General features: G+C 49.7%; 1 long non-coding RNA gene across 1 annotated transcript; it reads left to right on the top strand.

Moving 5' to 3' along the window:
* The first annotated feature begins 1567 nt into the window (after positions 1-1567).
* Positions 1568-6533, top strand: LOC147649827 (uncharacterized). Its single transcript, XR_015277975.1, has 2 exons — positions 1568-5425; positions 6274-6533. It is a non-coding gene; the product is annotated as an uncharacterized LOC147649827 (long non-coding RNA).
* The last annotated feature ends 1334 nt before the right edge of the window (positions 6534-7867 follow it).

Raw genomic sequence — 7867 nt, 5'->3', positions numbered from 1 at the left:
GGCGTCTCAAGAGAAACTGCGAATTTCTCAGGTCTAAGTGTATTTAGGCACCTTTATAGTAAGTTTTGCCTCTCTCTGAGCAGCTGGAGCAAGAATTATGCTCCAGGGAAAGGAGAGGGAGGTGGTGACCCTGCCAAGGCCAGCAGGGCTCTGCTGCCTCGTGGTGAGGCACAAAAACAAGGACCTGAAAACAGTTTTCTGGCAGCTGCTGTTATGGGCCTTGGGTGGGTGTGCACATCTCCCCCAGGGCAGGATTAAACCCCCAAAACACAGCAGGATGGGGGACTGCCCCAGCTGAGATGTGCTGGAGATGGTTTGAGGTGAAATTAGTGTGGTTTTATAGGAAAATTTGAAATAATGGGCTGTGGGAGCGCAGGGAGTGAGGAGGAGCTGGCGTGCCGAGACCACCGCGTGTCTGCTGAGCCCAGTGGGAATCACATCTCCCACCGTGCCAGGGGAACTGGGCCCTGACACCCCCACACACCCAGGGACCCCAGGAACACCATCCCTGTCCCCTCCCTGGCAGGAGAAGCCCTCCCCAGGCGCTCCCACACCGCCCGCCCGACAAGAGCGGCAATTTGTTCCCTTTAAAAGCCAAATTAATTGTGGCACAGGAGTAAATGCGAGGACTTCAAACGAGCCAGCGACTCCGACTGGAGAAGTTGGCACTTGGAAAACAAACAGGAGCAGCAGCAACATCCTTGTGTGTCATGCTGCACTCGCAGAGAGACTTTTGAAATCCCGGCTCCGCGCTCTCTGGTCGGCGGAGCCGCGGGAAACCCGCTCGCTGCATTCTGCCGGTTAGTAATTACATTTTTCATATTTTATTTATTTCCTCAAAAGGAACAAGTAATTATTACACAATACTTTCCCCCACACCAATTTGGAAGATTTATCAATTATAATCTAGGAGAACGGCCCCGTGTTAGACTTCAAATGCGTCTCATTAAAGATATTTTTTAGGGAGAGTGGTGGAAAAACAAAGAACTGCTGTGCTGTTGTCTTTTACTTTGCTTTAATGTCGGGTTCAGAAGTAATGATGTTGGGAACAATCATTCTTCAAGCCTCTGTTTCCTTGTGTTTACTCATTAAACACGAGAACCAGGTGCTCTCACGGGGAAATGCTCATTCTAACATTGGCTTTAGAAATCAAAAGTCTCTTCGCTTTCACTAACAAGCACAGCTTCGCAGGGAAAGGGACTGGGAAAAAAGCAGCCAGGATCTGCTTTACAAAAGGAATATTAGTGCCCAGCCCATAGAAGCTGTCCTGATTTTGGAGAGCTCTTGGTGGGAGGCATATGATTACAGGGTGTTCACAGCACCTGATGTTTGGTCTTGGTGTTCAGAGCTTCCCAGGGAGAGAAGGGCTCCTTTAGGAGCAGTGGAGGTCAGCTCCTGGTCTCGTTCTCCTCCAGAGGAACCTGTCCATCCCCCTGATCAGCCAGGGTAACCAGCTCCCCTGACTGTGCAGAGTGAATATCCCTGTGAAGGCGGCTCAAGCTCTGTGACATCTCCTGCGCTGTTCAGTGACCTCAGTGTAGATGTTTCATGCCATTCTGGACTCCTCAGGTCACTCAGGAGATCTGCCCAGGCTGGTGGGTACAAGAGCAGCTGGTGGCACATGGAGTGTGCAGAGGTCAGGGAGGAGCCCCAGGGCACACAAGGGCTCCATCTGCTCATCCCTGTGCAAACACAGCTCACCCCAGCTGGGGCTGGCAGGATGTGATGGCGTCACATCAGGGCTTGGAAATTGAAATTGTCTTGTTTCTGGGGGGAGAGATCACTCAGTTCTCTAGAAGTTTCCATAGGCAGCCAGAAGCTGAGCTGGCTCTGGAAGCTCTGAGTTGGCTTTCTCCATTATCTGTGCCCACAATATTCACAATTTGGTGCCCGTGTTGGCCATGAATCTTTTTTGATCCCTTCAGCAATGAAGGAACAGGAAAATGCAGGACTGAAATCCCAAGCTGATTTTCCTACACTGGTTTTCAAGTGGGGCTTACCTGGGAATGTCCCATACGGAACCAGAGGTTCCCTGTGGTATGGACAAGGCTGGGAGGGAGAGAAATGCTCTCCCTTTGGATGGGTGCACAGAAGGCAGCATGAGTGCATCTGCACAGGAGGCAAAGAGAGCAGCTGAGCAAGGACCTGTCTGTGTAGAGAAGCCCCTGGGTATTTTCCTTGAATCCTGAAAACTTTCATATTACCAGACACTGGAATTTAGAAAAGAAATTAAATTATTTTGCCGTGGAGTAGAAAACTTCCATTTCTGCAGGAAGTACTTTTTCTGCAAGATTTCAATCCATCCTAATTTTAGTTCCAGTTTAGTGGAGCTCAGGGCTGGACCTTTATTTGCAGTGATTTACAGCAGTGTCCCCCCCTTGGGCTGCGAATGGCAGAGGCAGCACCAGCCAGTCCATTCAGGTGTCAACCTCCATGAATAATTATTCAAATTGTCCAACCGCCCTAAATGGGCTTTGCTGGAGGGCTGCTCCCGTTCCTGGCCGCTGCACAGCTCCTCTTGCCAAGCCCCCGAGCCTCTGAGCCATCCCATTGATGGAGAACCTGAATCTGTGTTAAAAGCTGTGAATCTGCTTTCCTGCTTCCAGCCCACCTTCACAGAGCCGGCCGCTTAAACTTTTTACTTGTCCTGCAGGAAAGCCTGTTAGTGGGAAGATATCAAGGGGAATCTGTGTAGATCTGATTGGCAAGCTGTGTTCTCAGTTCTTGGTGCTTTTTTGAGTCGTCGTCTTTTCCCCAGCAGTGCCTTTTAATTCTGGTTTTATAGCTGACCTTGTTACTGTTGTTAGTACAGTTTTTCCCTTTCCCTTTTTTTCAGAGTAGCACTTCTGTAAATGTTTTTGTTCTTTGTTCTAGTTCACTGTCCCTTTGAGGTTCCCTCTGATGTCTAGTCAGTGGCGTGTTTTTGATAAATTCTTCCCTAGCTGGTGCATCTTCTCTCCAGGTATCAAAAATCAGGGCAATGGTTATTGAAGGGACGCTCATTAGAGCGAGCCACGATTCCAGTGCTGCTGCCTCTGCTAAGGAGTGGGTGCCTCCGAGTCAACAAATGGGCCAGCATTTAAACAAAGAAGCAGGAGAGCTGCCCTTGCAGACCCTCTGGGCAGCACCTCAGCCGAGCACGGGGCTTTGAGCCCAGGGCTTTGATTGCCACGCCTGGGATGGGGAGAGCAGCAGCCCGGAAAAGTCCCCGCCAGCCACGTCCCACACCCACCAAAACAGGGACAGAGAGAGCTGTCTCCTCGTGCTCCCACACAGCCAAGCTGTGCTTGGAGGGTCAAGGGGAAGGATTGAAAGATGGGAAATGGCAAAACGAGCTCTGGTTTGTACCCCTGTGCTTACAACTGCTGTGCAGGAAAAGGGTGCTGAGGTGGGCACTAGGCTGGACAGTTCCTGAAGTCCTGCTGGCACAGCAGCCACGTTCTGGCCTTGGCTTCTCCGTGGGAAGCTGAGCTGGCTCTGACCCCCTCCATGGGTGTGCTGACCTGAACCAAAGCCTTGGCTTCAACCTCAGCCCAACCAAACAATCTGTGCTTCAGCAGAACCCAAGTCACACACAGTTCAAAGCAGTTTCTCCATGGCTTAAGGGTTCAGTGCAAAGCTCTGTCTCCCTGGGAACCCTCTTTTTTGTCAACCTGTCCCCAGGCACCAAGAGATCACCCACTACACAAAGAATTTTTGCGCATGAGGTAAGATTTGCTGCATCTTCTTGAAGTCCTCTGTGGACAGCGAGCAGAGCAGGGAGGACCAGCAGCTCCAGGTTCTTCATGCCAGCCCAGGGGGGAGCTGGGGAATATGGGGATCCTCCTAAAAAGGGAAACCAGCAGTCCCACCTCTGTACTTTCCCAGCAGAGACGTTTGTCTCGGATTGTTCGGGAACCTTTCTTGTGTTCTGCATGGTAAATAGGTTTTCCCTGAGCCTCTCATGTTGGAGGTTTAACGATGCAAAGGGCTTTGTTCTGGTTACATGGCAGAGAACAGCTCCAAGGTTTGTTTACACCAAAGGGCAAGGGCATAATAATCCTCTGTGTGCATCATGCAAGGGCTTGCAGCAGGAAAGGTAACGTCTAATGACCTTCATTTCTAAAACGCCTTCCAAACTCCTCCTCAGACACTAGAGGGTGAAGCTCTGCAATTCCACTGAAAAGTAAGTGACAGAGGGAAAATGAACCACAGAAAGGTCAAAGACGGTGTCTGAGCCAGGAGACTTGGCTGCTTTGATTATGTCAGCGCTGCCCTATATTCTAAGAACCTTTAGGAAATTAAAGAAACTCTGAGTTGGATAAAGTTGTAAAGTTGAAGTTAAAAACAAGTTTGAGTGGCCTTTGGCAATGCCTTTTGTGCTTCTGAAATACTGCAAGATGCTGCTCCCTGACCAGGCAGGCCCCACTGGCTGTGCTGAGGATCCAGCAGAAATTCTGCTGGAGTCCAACGTGACACAGATTCCCAGGACCATCAGCAAAGCCACTCAGACAAGACAACCTTAAAATAAACTCAGCCTAAAGTTCTCTTCATGGCTTCGCTTCAGAAATCAAACCAGCTGCCAAGTGCAAATGCTGGAAGAACATCCCTTAATTTAACATTACCTTCAGCTTGTTGCAACTTGATGGGCATACTCCAAATGCACCATTGCTTTGTTCTAACTCTAATTCGCTCATCCACACCTGCCCAGACTGCTGGTGACTTTCTCAGCTGTATGCACATGTACGAGTCCTGGTGTTGAGCTGTGTCAGCAAACACTGCTCCTTGTTGCTTTAAAAAGGTTGCAAAATTCTTCTTTGGTGCCAACGAGCTTCACACAGCCAAAAATGAAATGCAAATAAGAGGTTTGGCCCATTGCTGGTGAGACTCTTCAAAGCTGGGCTCCCCTTCCTGTGATGTGAAGACTTTGAGATGGAATCCCCCCGAGCAAGAACAGCTCTCAGAAGGGGTGCCAGCACCTGGTAAAATCAAAGCTTTGAAGATGGGCCTCCCCATTGATAGAAGTCTTTGCATAAGTACCCTCCTATCTTCTCTGATGCCTTTCCAGTGTCAGCAAAGTGAGAGCTCCAGAATCAGGCACGGGCTGGGATCCCTGTGCTGCTCCCTCTCTGGAACAGCAGGTCCTGGCTTTGCTGGAGGCAACCACCCAACCACAGAGATGGGTCCCACTGACCTCCCCTCTGACTCAGGGCTGGCAGGTGAATCCCAGCAGATCTGCTGGGGTGGTTGGAGATGTTATCACACCCCCACTTCCCTTTCTCTCTGTTCTCCCTCTGCAGAGCTGGAGGAGCAAAGCTTTGCCAGCACCATGAGCTCTCCAGGGGAAACCCAGCAGCTTCATGGAGAGGGAGGGAGGGAGGGTTTCCTCCCAGCCTCTGATTCCCTGTGCCACAGCAGCAGGAACATCCCACAGGGGCAGGACAAGGTGAGAATGGGGCAGTAGCAGCATTGAAAGCTCTTGCAGAACTCACCTGCTGAGCCCTAACAAGGAAAATTCTGCTTTTTGGATCTCCCTGAAGAAGATGATGGTGTGGCAAAAGAGGGAAATGCCATGATTTGTCTTCAATGTGTAATTGGGGCATCTTCCAGTGGAAGTGCGATGCTTTCAATCACCCTCCCCTGACTTTCTCAAAAAGGGAATTTCATCCTCTTCCCAGAATCAGCCTCTGCTCCTCTTCCTCAGGCTGCTCTTCACCAAAGCAATGCTTCTCCTGCACCAGGCAAGGCATTAGATGGCTCACAAATTATTTTTTATTATTTGATTGGGCACTCTTTTACTTCAATGTATAACCTGCTGAATTACAAGGAAAAATTCTTTTCTGCTCTAAATTCTCTCTTACAGAGAAGCCTTAAAGCTCTCAGTTTTCCTCATCCCCAAAAGATTTCCACTAACAAGGCATAAGAAACAGGAAGGAGTGAGGTTTCATCTCACTTTTCATCCTTTCCTCTAATCAAGCCACACTCCCAGGCACCCTGCACTACCTGTCTTGGAGCCTGTTCTGGGGTGAGGGTTGTCCCCTGGCCAGGAAGGATGGGGGTGGAAATAAAAGAGAAACCCTCAGGCTCTCCCCGGGAAGAGGAACTGGGAGTGCAGTGGTTTGGGCACACTTTCCAGGAGAAAGGAGTTGGATGATGAAGTGGCCATGCAAGTCCCTGGTGTGTGGAGAAAGAGCAGGAGTCTGTGTATCTCCTTCTGGTCGTGTTTCTGAGCCCAAGGCACTCCTGAGAGCGTGGCTGAGGACACATGGGCTGCTCCTCTTGTCTTTCTCCAAGTCCTTGAGGATCCATCTTTAGGATGCTTTGGGAGGGAGGTGGTTGCTTGCACTGAAACACCCAGGAGAGGATCCTGTGAGAAAAAGTCTCTCATGAGGACCGTGGCTGCTCTTTGCTCTTCACAGAGGGAAGCTCAGCTGGGTTATTGTCACAATTTCAAAATGTTTCATTTCTGAGCAAGAAATCCAGTGCTTTTGTCCACCAGACCCCAAACTGGAACACTCTGTTAAACATTAAACTGGAAATATGTTACAACTGCATATTATGGTCTTAATGAATTATCTGTTTTAGAAGGGGGATACAGTGAAGAATTGCTGGCATAAGTGTGGAATAAGATTTTTCAAAGGAATTACCCCAGCCAAGGCCCAGGATAAAAGTATTTTCAATAATAGCATTAGACCAAGAAGCAGCACAGCAAGAAATGCCAACTGTAGTCTCTAAATGCCTAAGCAACTTGAAATCTAAAGATGAAAAGGCACTGTACACTATTTACTCTTCTTAATGCTGAATTGTACAGAAGTACATTTTTATTTTATACCTCTTTGAACTGGGAAATATGTATAATTCCCACAAGAGGATAAAGTATTTTTGCACTGAAGGATTAGAGAGGTGCTGTTTAAAAGACAGTTTCAGGTACAGCTCTGAAAGGGTCTTTGACAGTAGGTCTGGCCAGTGCTCTTGTTCTTTCATTAGAGCCCAGATTTGGTGCATCACGTCTGCATTTCGCGAGTGAAGGCGCTGGAGGGGAACATCAGCAGTCCGAGCAGATCTTAAGCAAATTGCTGCTATTTGAAGGCAGAGTTCTGCTTCAGAATCAAGAGGCTGATAAATGTCTTTGACTGCTCCCCAGCCTTTGTGATGGCCTCCACCAGGGTGACCCACTGGACCTCATCCACGCGCAGCCACCGCCTTTGTGAGGCGCTTCCGCGGCGGCCCAGCTCCTCAAACCGGGCAGTGGGAAGTGCTGGCCCTTGTGGAGTGCCCCCGTTTGAACCCAACCCATCATCTCCTCAGACACATTTCTCTGCTGGGAGGTTATTAGGAGTGACAAGCCTCTGGTAATGCAATCCAGCATTTGAATAAAGCAACCTGCAGGTGACTCCTTTGTGGCCGCGCTCGGAGGAGCAGCGCGAGGAAGGGTCGCTCCTGCCTTTAAACTTCCTCGGCGAACACGGAGGGGACAGGAGACAAATGAAAGCCAGGCAGTTTAGCTTGCACCATCGTTTAACGAGTTCTATTGGCTCGGCTGGAATGGCTGGAAAGGGATGCTGCCCCTTCTGAAACAAGGCAGCGCCTGAGTCGCTTTCATCTGATTGACTGTGTCATCAGATCCGACCACGAGCCTAATAAGGCCAGAAATATTTCCTTGGGATGACGGAATCCCATTTATCTGAAGGTTTTCTCTCCCCTGACGTCGCTTGCTCTCGGGCAGGGTGGCGGAAGGGATGCCAGGCTGGTTCAGCCCCTCTCCACCCACGCTCCCGTGGGTTTGTGCTTGGCTGACTGTGGGGAAATCTGATTTACTGTGGGGAAATTTTATTTACTGTGGATCCAGCCCTTGCAGCGGGCTCTGGCCATGGGGTCAGTGCTGGTG

The sequence above is a fragment of the Cyanistes caeruleus genome, chromosome 19, assembly GCF_971803275.1.
Source record: "Cyanistes caeruleus chromosome 19, bCyaCae1.hap1.1, whole genome shotgun sequence".
NCBI classification, from domain to species: domain Eukaryota; kingdom Metazoa; phylum Chordata; class Aves; order Passeriformes; family Paridae; genus Cyanistes; species Cyanistes caeruleus.
The sequence above is the reverse complement of the archived record's forward strand: the minus strand, read 5'-3'. Positions and strand labels throughout refer to the sequence as shown.